The 12,525-nt window shown below is 42.4% G+C and overlaps 1 protein-coding gene across 1 annotated transcript in view; it reads left to right on the top strand.

Moving 5' to 3' along the window:
- The window catches only part of sgpp1b (sphingosine-1-phosphate phosphatase 1b), a 44,260-nt gene that overhangs the window by 23,318 nt on the left and 8,417 nt on the right, over positions 1 to 12,525 (top strand). The window lies entirely within an intron of this gene.

Below are 12,525 nucleotides of genomic sequence, written 5' to 3'. Positions count from 1 at the left end.
GGATTAAACCTGGAGAAGTACACGGGCAGCTTTGCAATCTGAAATTTTGATCTACTTGATTGAATATGGACCAGGGTAATTGCATTGTTGTGCACACCATGGGTGGTTGTATCATTTTTCATATGATATGCACTTTGCAAGGTGCTGTACTCTTTTCAAATTGACTGTGTTTTTCCAAGAGATGCGCACGCAAAGCTGCAAACGGCCAGTGCTTGTTTGTTGAGTGTGTTCTGTTCCGTGACTGTATCCTTAGATACCAGTGGTAGGCCAAAATTCACCGTTGCCGAGCTCTTATCCACACTGCACAATTGTTCCCTGGATAACTGTTGCATCAGACGAGAGCAAAATGTCTCCAAACTGAACGGAGGGTACTTCATTTTGTACATCTGCTGATGTTTCATTTTGTATAGCTACATCATCCTTTAGTTCAATCTAACAGAACTGCTGCTATGCACAAATTTACTGTTCACTGGTAGCCGGTAACTGAGAGCTAGAAATAGCAATATTTAAAGTATCACTGGAGAATTTTTTGCTCTTTGGCTTTTCCTATAGTTATGACTCCATTGTTGCAAAAACAAACCTATGTCTGAACCTTGTACATCCACAGCTTGATGTGGGATTTTGTCACCATGCTGTAGAAGCTGACTAAACGAGTCCAGAATCCACCAAATATATCAAGAGACAATGTGGGGTAATGTTCCATGCCCCCGGGTGCTCTGAGGCAGTCTCAGAATGTGTGTCGTAAAGATTTGTGTGCTTCAAAACGAGTCGAAAGCACACAGTCTTACATTCTAAAAAACTTCTCACGTGTTGCTTTAAGCGCCAACATTTTGGAATTAAAAAGCAATATTAACAATAAGTGACGAGCTGATAACAGGAATACTGCCAGTGTTAGCCTTAAGGCTCTAGCATGGTTGCCGCGTCTGCTCGCCCGAGCGGTGTTGATGACGTCACGAGTTCGTGCCCGCCATAGGACCCTATATAGTGGCGCAAGTCGTGCGCGCCAGTAGTTGCAATTTTCTCCGTCACAGAGGTGGCGCTGCTACGTGAAGGTTACCTCTACTCTACAACCAGGAAAGTGGAGAAGAAAACAATGCCGCTGTCAAGAGCAAGAATACTGTAATTAATGATACTGCTGCAGTTTTCGGATCATTTTAATTTTTTAATTCAGTTAAAACAGGTGAAGGTTTGAAGCCCCCGGCATCAACAGAGTCTCTGCCCTCTTCTTTGCCTTCACGTATCTGTCCCGTAGCTTCTTCCACACATTCTTACAGAACTCTCCCTCTTTCCCCAAAGTTCTGCCCATCTCTGTGCACCAGTTTTGGGAGTTTACGTGCTCCCTGTGCTGTTCCACTGCAGTTTCGTACAGCTGCCTGTACAAACGCACCTCCTCACTGAGCCTGGTCTCACAACGGTCCATCCGGTTCGTTGTGCTCGGCGCCGCCAAGTTACAAAAATCGACTGGTGCACGACAACGCGCTGCGCCGTCTTTTCAAGGGAAGCGCCAGGCCTGAAACGTCATTTTGACGTCACGGTCCACCACCGCCGTGACAGACGCGGCAACCATGCTACCGCCTTTAGCCTTCACGTGTTCTGAATAAATAGAACTGATCCCTGGAATATCCAACCATTTGTTCAACTGTTAATACAGTTCACAGATTATATTATGTTTACAGATTATAATTATTTTGTTAGTTGATTTAAAAGCATTGTATGTAAGATGATAAAACATTTAAAATGTTTTCCTCATCCGACTGCTAACTCTGTATGAATGTGACAGCTTGTGGTTCTGGATAAAATCTTTCATCTGCAAGCCAGAAATTTCTGTTTTTACTTCCTGTGGATTAAATAATGTCGGTAACTATAGCAACAGTTGTCTCTTACAGTAGCAATCTCCCAACAGCAAGACAAGATTGGGCCCTGAAATTACTACCTGCATTTCGGCTAATTGACCTTTCGAAAGTACCCTCAATTACCCGTTACTATCACGATGTGTATTTGAAACTGACTGAGTTAAAACTCGATGAAACAATGCGTTTACTGCAGGAAAAACACAAATCACCGCAGACAGCTGTGTTTTGTTCTCTTTTGATTTGTGGGAAAAGTGATCTTAGAAACACAACATTCAGGTTGACCCTCAGAAGTGAATTTATGTGAGATCAGTTCAGTTTGTAAGTCCACATGCACCGAGCTTGTTTCCACAAGATAACACTGTATGATGGCTGAAGGCTGTACGAGGGCTGTTGTGTTTCAGGGAGTGGAGCTTAAACACATGGTGAGTCATTAGTGGTTTGCTCTGCCATTGCGTTTCAGGCAATTACTGTACTCTAGAAATCATCTTGCCAAATGAAACTTTTTCCTCCTCCTTTGTTCCACAGAAAGAGCTATTAGACAATCAGCTGTTCTCCACTTACTGTGTTATGGGCAACCTTAAACTATATACAAGACTATTACATTTTAACGTCCTGAAAATAAATGTATTTGAATTTAGGACTATACAGGGTTTTTACTTTATTTAATGTTCTTTCATTTTATTCTATTTATTTATTCATTTGGACAGTAGAGACAAGGGAAGGATAGAAACCCTGTTTGTCTCAGTGGCCATTTCAAACTATATTCAAACTATTGAGCTTGAACCTAAATAAAATAATACTCTAATTATGTCGTTTACATGAGATGTAGATTTCACATTCCAATTTACATATTGTAACATATAAATGAGAGAATTAGCCGATTAATGACTCATGCCCACAGTGTGTGCCCATCCACAATATCTGAAGTCTATCTGAAGTCTGAATTACATCCACATCCCTCAAAACACAAAGCATTGGCCTGCTCTGGGTTCTCCCACACCTCAGAAGTTTGTCCTCTTTTCACAGCAGCCTTCATGTTCTCCACGGGAGGACTGTTGCTAGATCATGTGACAGAAACATGAAACATAAGCTCTGAAAACGAGGTCAAAACAAACAATGTTTTAAGAAAAACAAGGCAAAAGTGGCGAATACAAGCCCAGACAAAGACTTGAGGGATTATTCAGCTTTTTCATTCACTTTTTGTAAATGGATGAAATGCAGATCACAAGCAAAGTTTACTGAATAGCTGAAAATTCTTACCTTTTTTTGGTTGTTTTTGTTTTTTGAATTCTTTGAGGAATAGACCTCAATGTTCCTCATATGTCAGGTTCCAACGTTGTTATATAGCAGTTGACAGATGAGCTTTGCAGAATGGAGCCTGGTCATGGACAATTATTTTTTCAGTTTCCACCCTAAACTTTTGCTGGGACTGAGACCCAGACTGCTTGCTGGCCATGTTGTTAAATTTCCTGAAGAGAATTTTGAACGCTCTTTGCTTTGTCGCAAGATGCATGGTCATCCTGAAAAATGACATCAGCACCACTAAACTTCTTTTCGATTGATGGAAGGAAAAAAGTGTCAACAATTTCAAGGCACACCTGTGCATTTACTATAAAGGCAAAATTGCATCTTCCTTTGGTTCATAACCTGATTTTCAAACCCATATCATCAATGACTGTGGTGTCTTTATATGTTTCATTGGACCTGCACTAAACAAAACGCTTAGTATCATCTCTATGCCAATGCAGATTGTCGATTCATCATCAAATATCCCTTTCACCCAATCATCAACACATCTTCCCATTTTGCTTGCAGCTGCTCTTAATGATAGACAGATCTGACTGTGAATAATCAGCGTCTTTTTCTTCACTTGGAGGCTAATTAGCCTCTTGAAAAAACGATGCAGTCCTTCCCGTCTTTTTCCACTCACAGCTCTCCTGTTCAGGCCACATTCCTGCCAATCAGCCAGGTGTAACACCTCATTAACCTCACAAACACTCTTTGAATTGCAGGCTTATTTTGCATATTTAGGCTACGGCTACACGAAAACGAAACGAGGTTTTTCTTTTGAAAACGGGTACGAAAATTATTGCGGCCATACGGCAACGCTGCTGTAAAGACAGGTCCAGACGAAAACGATGAAACGATGCAGTACACACGAAACACCTCTAGGTGCGCTGTAAGCCACCCCCACCGGTTACACCAGAACAATAGAAGAAGCATTGCGCATGCGTGTACGCCCCTACTTCTACCAGCGCGAAGCTCACGTTGTTCCTTCAACAAAGCCGCTGTAGTTAGCAGTGTCTGCAGCAGTGCTGCTATCAATGTTGTGGGGTCCATGATGATCGCTGTCTGTCCTTGTTCTGTTGTCTTCTTCTTCCGGATTTTGAATGGAAGCCGCTTTTTGTTCTGGTCACTGACGTATGTGTATACGTCACTGCGTTAGCGATGTGGCTATGACGCAGAAACGAATCCGTTTTCGCTGTAACAATGGAAACGAAACGACCCCGTTTTCAAATCTTCCCACTCTGGAAACCGTTCTCAAAAACTATCGTTTTGGGGTAGTGGGAACGCCGGCTCCGCGTGGCCGCGACAGCCAAACGATAAGAAAAACTATCGTTTTCGTGTAGCCGTAGCCTTAGACTTGGGCAGGTATTTGAGAGTTAATTTTTAATTTTTTAATTTTTTAAATTATTGCTTCTTTTTCTTTTAGATATGTTTCACAAAGCCAGAATGTTCAGTTAAATAAAAAAAAAGTGTGTCTTATCTGTTTGTTTATTTTTTCTCAATAACATGACTTATGATTCTTAAACCAGTGATTTTGGGAGCATAAATGTGGAGCGTGTCTTTATTTATAAAATTACAGACGGCTGAAATAAAGCTTTCTGTCTGTCCTCAAGCCAGGATTGATAAAAGTTTGCAGCAGCAGCAATAAAGTGACAAATCTCAGTGACCATTGGAGAAGTTTACCTTTCCATTACCTCACTGCTGACTCTTGTAAATTGTTAGAAGGTAATTGTGTCCTTGTAATGGATTGTGGGCTGTCAGCAGGACATGAATTGCCACTGAATCATGAACCAGTACGTGACGGTAGCTCTGCATCTTTGGCACTCCATGTTCTGAACTGGTTGATGATTGACTGTTAGATTAGTGTTTAAATGTACCTAAATGTGCATTTAAGCAGCCAAATAGATATACTGTAGCAGGGACGTCTGTTTGCTTCCATTGTGGCTGTTGAAGTGGACTGACCAAGCAGTCACAAGCTGAAATGGCTGTTTGCCAGCTGAACTAAGACTGCTGTAAAGTTACAGTAACCTTAGTAACCTAGACCCCAGCCTCTGTTGCTCTTGCGCTTGGTGCATTTTCTTAAGCTGCCATAATTAGTGCCTCTGTACTCTCTCTCAGACCAGCCCTTTCAAGTGACTGGTAGGATGTCTCGATATCTGCCACTTCTTCCATCTATCGGTGGTACATGCCGTGCAGAGGCTTATCCTTTCATGATATTTTTCCTCCCCTCTCTTGGGTTTCAGGTGCCTGAGACACTCACTTAGCAGTTCATCACTGGGGGCCATTTTTCTGATGTATTCCTGGATCTTTGTTGTTTAATCCTGGATAGTGGCTCTGACGCTCGCTAGGCCTCCCTCCTTCTGCTTAGTGTACTCCTCGGGGTGCTAGACTTGGGGTGAAACCCTTTGTGCATTGTGAGGACCTTTCTTGTCTTGATATCAGTGGCTTCTATCTCCTTATTTTGGCCAGGTTATTATGCCAGCGGGGTATCTGATTACTGGCAGGGCGTATGTGTTGGTGGCATAAACTTTGTTCTTTCCATACTTTTCCATTCAGCTGACTCTTCAGGACCTGCCTTACTACTCTTTACACAGCTTGATGCCGTCCATGTAGAGAAGGTGGCTGGTGGTTGTTCAACTTTGTAACCGGTATCCATAGCCACTCTTTGTGATGATGTGGCTGAGGTGGTTGAGGCCTATGCAGAACAGCATTGGGGATGGAGCATGTCCTTGGTAGATACCGCACTTCATGTTCACTTGAGCATTTGGCAAGTGTCTACTCCTCTTATGTCCTCTATGTTGTACAGTGGCAGGTTATTGGCTGGTAGTTCCCTTCTGGGAATCTATACATAATTAGGACTGCCTGATCTGGGTTAACCAGTCTGGGTGGGTCCCATCCATTAGCAGCTGGTTAATTTGTGCAGCTAGGTATTTATGGAGTGCAACTGTTTTTCTTAGCCAGTAGGTGTGTATCATGTCAGGGACCTGGTGCAGTCCAGCTCTTCATACTTGACTCTTGCTTGGATGTCTGCCACTGTGATGGTAGCTGGTTTCTTGTTCTGGCACATTGTTGTGGTCAGCTGTCAGATCCAATCGCCATGGAGCATTGGTGTTATGTGATGCTTCTCTCTCCCATATGCTTTTTCAGTGTTGTTCAGTCTCAGCCCTGAGTGAGTCTATTCTCATCTTATTACCCTGCCACTGAGCGTACGATGGTTCAGTGGAGAACATCCTATTTATTCCCCTAGACTCAGTTTTTCCATTTTACCTTCTCAGGCAGGTAGCCAGAGCTGTGAGTCATTGTTTGGCAGTCTCCAGTGCCCCAGGTATGGAGAGTTTGTTGTGTTTCTTAGGGAGTTCCTTCTTTACTGCACCTTTCTGAAGCTGTGACAGCTGGCTATCCTCCCTCTGTGTTGTCTTGATCTTGGCCTCCAACCTTCTTATCCATGGCGAGTACTGCCCCTTACTGTTCATCTTGTGGCCAGGCATCTGTAGGATCACTGCAGCTGCAGCTTATTGGTCTCTGTGATGGTCTCAGTAGGTATACTGAAATTACATCCTCTAGCAGACTTTCAGAAGGTACTTTGTCTCTTAGCCTTGGCAAAGGGGCACACAGGCTCCAATTATCCAGGTTATCCATAATCTTCAATCTCAGGTCAGCTACCCTTGTGTTAAGGTTTCTCAGGTGGGGATGATGTATCCCTCCTGACCTGTTGTCCTGGCTCCCCCTTGCAGTAGCATCTTTGTTGTACCTCATTGATCTCTAGTTGTGATAGCAGATTCTGTTTGCTAACATTAGAACACTGGGTCAGAGCAATAAATATAGCTTCTTGCAGACCAGTACAGGCTTAGTTGTACTGGAGAAATCAAAGATGATACTCAGTGTGCTGCCTACTTTGTCTAGATGAGAGTAGGCTCACTGAAGCAAGTAGATGATGACATCTTCAACCCCAACCCCAGGATGCTGAGCAAATTGTCGTGGGTCCTGAAATGATGCCTACTAAGATATTTACCTACTGAGGGTTGTCAACAGCAGTCTTTCTGTCACTTTCATGATGTTTGACGTCTGGGCAACTGGTTTGTAGTTACTGATGGCAGTTTGGATGAGATTTTTTTTCTGTACCGGAACAAGGCTATATGTCTTCCACAGTACTGGAGCATTCTCCTCAATCAAAGGTTATTGGCTTTATGAGAGAGTTTATTGATCCTGCCAGCTTCTCAGACAATAATGCTGCTTCCCCAGCTGACCACGGTGCAGTGAATGATGGTACTTGCTACCACAGAATGATAAAAGATATCCAGCAGTTTACTGCACATACTAAATAATCTGAGCTTCCTCAGAAAAATAGTCTTTCCCATCCTCTTCTTGTAGATGGCACCAGTGTTGGTTCACCAGTCCAGTCTGTAGATCAAGTGGATGCATAAGTACTTAGAACACACAACAGCTCCAACCTCTTCTACCTCAACCCTGATTTTGAATCAGCTTAGTTTATTTTTTGTCCTATTCTCTCTGTAAATACAACACAAACCCAACCAGCGTCACGGAGAAGTACAAACTGAATTCAATCTTTCAATATAGATTTTTAGTAATCCCAGAGCACTCTAGATCTGAAATTTCCAGTTTGAATACACTTATCCGTCTGAAAATATCCTACTGTGAAATGCAAGTGAAAAGAGAAACTGTCCAGAATGTCTTTTCAGAAAACCTCCATTGTAAAAATGACCCCTGCCTAAAACTGACCGTGTAAAAAAAAAAAAACGAAAAAAAAAACTGCTCTGAGGGAAAACTGATTACATAACTACTGGGGTGACTGTCTCACCCCTGACCTCCACCAGACGCTGCCGGTCTTGTTCTGGATGCGATGCAATTTTTTTCACCCTCTCTCTCTCTGCTTCATTTCGCACTGGAAGCATTTCAGAAGTTTATTGTATGCCCATCTGTACAAGTAACATAAAATCAAGTAAGGTTACATATTTCTGTTGTATTTAACTGTCACTTAGTGACTAGATAAGAGACTTAGTCAAAACTACTCCCAAAATTACTTCACTTCCTCACTTTGTGTCCTCTGGTGTTGTCCTTTTGTTTAAAATACCTTTTTTGTGAACCAGCTTTTTTAAATCAAACAACTACAAAAAAAAATTGACATTTAGAATGAACACATGTGGCAGCGCACCAGTTTTGAAGCAGGCTCTCCAACACTCAAACACCTCGTGAGAGATAGTCTGTCTGCAGACGGGTTCATTCTGATATGTTTCTCCAAACATTTTACTGCTTTACAACAAAAATTGCTTTAAAAAAGAAAAATGTATTTGCAATCTCTCATTTCAACAGGCTATCTATAATATTAGAAGACAGATGTTATTAATGTTTCTGGCTTGTATGGCACGAAGCCCGCAGGGACACTTAATCACGGTGCAACAACTCTACCAAAAGACTCCGCCCACAAATCAAGTATCATCCAATTATTTTAATGCTTTTTAGAAAATATAAAAATGTAGTAACATTACTTTTTTAGTTTTAAAACTATGTATGTATTTTGAAGTTTCAAACAAAGCTATCCTTATAAATCAGTGTTAAATATTTTTGTATTGGTCTATTTGTCATTGTGCTATAAATGGAGGCACTTAAAGGTGGGGTCTGAGATCTTGGAAACACGATTCCTGCAAGCTATATTTTTGAAAATACACAACTTTGCCTCTCTCTTCAGCCCACCCCTCGAAACCACGCCTTCAAAACACATGAACGAGTCACGAGTCTGTGAACGCGCAGGGGGGAGGGGGGCTGACAGTTGATTGGCGTGTCAGAATCCAATAGAAGTAACTCTCATCATTACTTCTATTGGTCAGACATTTCCTCTTGCTACACCCTCTACAATGGACTAAAAGATTTAGTTTTTTTTCCAAACATTCTATTTTAGTGGGTGCAATGGAGTCGTGAGGAGGTGTTCAGACAATATGATAAAAAATGCTCCAGAAAACATCACAGACCCCACCTTTTAAGTATACAAAAGGTAGCTAAACGTGCATGTAGAAAGCAGTAAAATGATTGGATAATTTGCTGTGATTAAAAAGCCCTTTTACAATGATTTTTAACATTTTTTTTTTTTTTTTTTTACTGCTTTACAGTGGTACAGTAGGCCTGGTCCTCAGGGCACAAAGTCGCGCAGTTATTCCAAGTGTCCTTACTGCCACACGCTTGATTGAAAAGCACTTCAGCAGGTTGTTAAAAAACCATTTAATTGAATCAGGTGTGCTCGGCCAGGGTAGCATGGAACATGTGCGCTTAGTTGCAATCATATGCTATAGCAGTATACAGTTTTAAGGTCGTTCAGAGATTTAAACCAGGGCATTGAGCTCCAAGTGCTATGTGAGGCTCCTGTTAAGCCAGTTCAAATCATTGTGTCTGGGTTATAGCGCACTAAAACTGCAAGTGTCCAACCACAAATCAAGGATTGTCCACAAAAACTAAAAGTTTCAGTCACATGAAAAGTCTTCTGAATGAGCGGAATATTTTTGATATTTGAATGGCTGAAATAGCATAAAGCATGTAGGAGAAATACAGGAAAACAATGGTCATTAATTAAGCAAGCCCAAAGATGCTGTAGAAATGAAATATCTCCAAATACCTTGTACGTGAGTGAAAGGGTTTCTGCGGACATCACCAGGAGCTGATGTGTAAAAAGAGTTTAAATTTACCCAAAGTGAGATGTGCAGCAGTTTGGAAGCTTTGAGTAGAGTTTTATGAACATTAAGCGTACTATCAGTCAAGTTTTTCTGACTCTGCAAGTGTGATATCTGTAACATGTTAAGGTTTATTGGCTGAGGAGTTGACCTCAGGTGGAGCTCTGAAATGGTGAAAATGAGCAGGTCTTGAAATAATTGAGATGCTTACGAGATGCACAAAGTACAACAATCATCAGTTCAAGAATAGTTCAGAAGAGTTTATCAGAAGATCCTTTTCTGATATGAAAAGGTACAGGCACAGGAAGCAAACTGTCAGTCCTCTGCTGGCTCAGTAAATAATGGCTGTGATGAACTTTGGGTTTGAGTCTAGAGTTCACTGCCATGTACAGCTCACTGGTATCCTGTTTACCATCTGCACCCATCAGTGTCCTTTGTCCTTCTCAGTAACACAAAAGAATATCACTGCAGTCAAAATCTTTACTTGGTAAAGACGACATTTATTATTCAAAAGACATTTAGCTTTCTTGATGTCTTTTACACAAGTTTTTGGTGGTGCTGACGGCTGTGTGTGTAGCTTGGCCCCGCAGGATATCATTAATTCAGTTTTTTTTTTTTTTTTTCTTCAGTGTGGTTTGCAGCCTGGTCACCTTTTTTGGCCACGTGATTGTTAACGTGGTGAACAAACAGTAGAGCACAGTGGAAAAAAAACTAGAGCAAAACAAAAAGTTTCTGATTAAACTGCAAAATGAAACCTTTCACACCTCAAACTTGATGAATGATCGAGCTCTAGCAGGGCCTTGAGGCTGCTAGAGCCACATATTGTTGAGGATCAGAATGGCTCTTTCATCCTTATGCTGCGGCCCTTATGCTGCCCCTGACTTTGGAAAATAAATGAAAAAGTATCCAATTGAAGTGTATTTTATTTGTGTTAGTTCGTTTTTTTTATTGTAGTTGTAAATTGGAAGATTGTTGTGATCTTGAAATGTTAAAATAAAATAATATTTTATGATTTTTTTTTTTTTTTTTTTTTTTTTTTTTTTTTTTTTTTTTAATTATTTTTCGTCGCTCAAAATATGCGTCGCACTCGCCGAAAGCCGGTATATGCCCGCCAAAACGCGGTGCATTTATCGAGACTTTAAACCCCAGGTAGGCCAAGTATGGATGTTCTTCCCTGAATATGTTTAATATTCACGAGTGGGACACCGAACTTCCTGCAGACAAGTTAAACAAATGAGAAACATGGAAGAATCATTAAAGGACCTGAGTGCACCAAGAACGATGAGACCCACTACAGGAAGGAGGTCGACCTTCTGACCACGTGGTGCAGAGACAACAATCTCCTGCTGAATGTCAGCAAAACAAAGGAGATTGTGGTTGATTTCAGGAAAAGCCACACCGTACACCTGCCACTGACCATCGATGGTGCTGCTGTGGAGCGAGTTAGCAGCACCAAATTCCTAGGGGTGTACATCAGTGAGGACCTCTCCTGGGCCACCAACTCTGCATCACTGGCGAAGAAAACCCAGCGGCGCCTCTACTTCCTCCGCAAACTCAAGAGAGCGAAAATTCCCACACCTATTCTGAACACTTTCTACTGGGGCACCATTGAAAGCATCCTGACCAGCAGCATCACTGTGTGGAGCGGTAGCTGCACTGCATACAGCATGAAAACACTGCAACGCATTGTGAACACAGCTGGAAAGATCATTGGTTCCCCACTCCCACTCCCCTCCCTGCAAGACACATACACCACCCGCCTCACCCGGAAAGCAATCTCAATTGCGAACGACACCAGTCACCCTGCACACGGTCTGTTTAGCCTCCTTCCCTCTGGAAGAAGATACAGAAGCCTCCGTTGCCGCACTGCCAGACTCAGGAACAGCTTCATACATGAAGCTGTCAGGAAACTGAACTCTCTCCCATCACTCCCCCCAGCCAGATCCTCCAGACTGACTGGAAGCTGAACCAGCTGATCTGGCCACCAGATCTCTTCCAGCGTCTCAACTTACCAACAGCATGTGGTTTACAGGGCCAGAGTTCCTTCACAAAGCATTTCCGGCTGAAACACAGGAGACCTTTAAGTTGGTGGATCCCGGAACAGATGCAGATGTGAGACCTCAACTGACCAGCCTTGCTACCTGCATTAATGAATGTAAACTTACCTCAGGACGTTTCCAACGCTTCTCCACTTGGAGACAAGCTAAGGAGCAGTTTCCTTCTTGATCCATCAAACTCGTTCATTCAGATCTGACTCACCAGCTACATGTTAAGGATGGCATCGATGCAGCAGACTTGGTACTCTAGAAGAGCTGACAGCAGCCAAGCGGGTCATACGTAAGTCTATTCAAAGGGATGCTTTTCCAGAAGAGTACATCGCACTGCAAGAAAACAGAGCAATTTCAAGAACAAGCGCAATCCTGAACCTCGATCCTTCCATGAACGATGGCCTCTCACGGATCGGAGGACGTCTGAGACATGCATTGATCAGTCCAGAGGTGAGAAACCCAATCATTCTCCTGAAACAAAGTCATGTCACAACACTACCAGTAAATCATTACCACATGAAAGTTGAACACCAAGGGCGACAATTCACCGAGGGTGCAATCAGGGCTGCAGGCCTGTGGATTGCTGCAGGCAAGAAGTTTATAAGTTCAGTCCTTCATCGTTGTGTCACCTGCCGCAGGCTAATGGGAAGACTTTAA

Source organism: Odontesthes bonariensis, chromosome 17 (assembly GCF_027942865.1).
Source record: "Odontesthes bonariensis isolate fOdoBon6 chromosome 17, fOdoBon6.hap1, whole genome shotgun sequence".
NCBI lineage: Eukaryota > Metazoa > Chordata > Actinopteri > Atheriniformes > Atherinopsidae > Odontesthes > Odontesthes bonariensis.
This window is presented reverse-complemented; position numbering and strand designations above follow the sequence as displayed.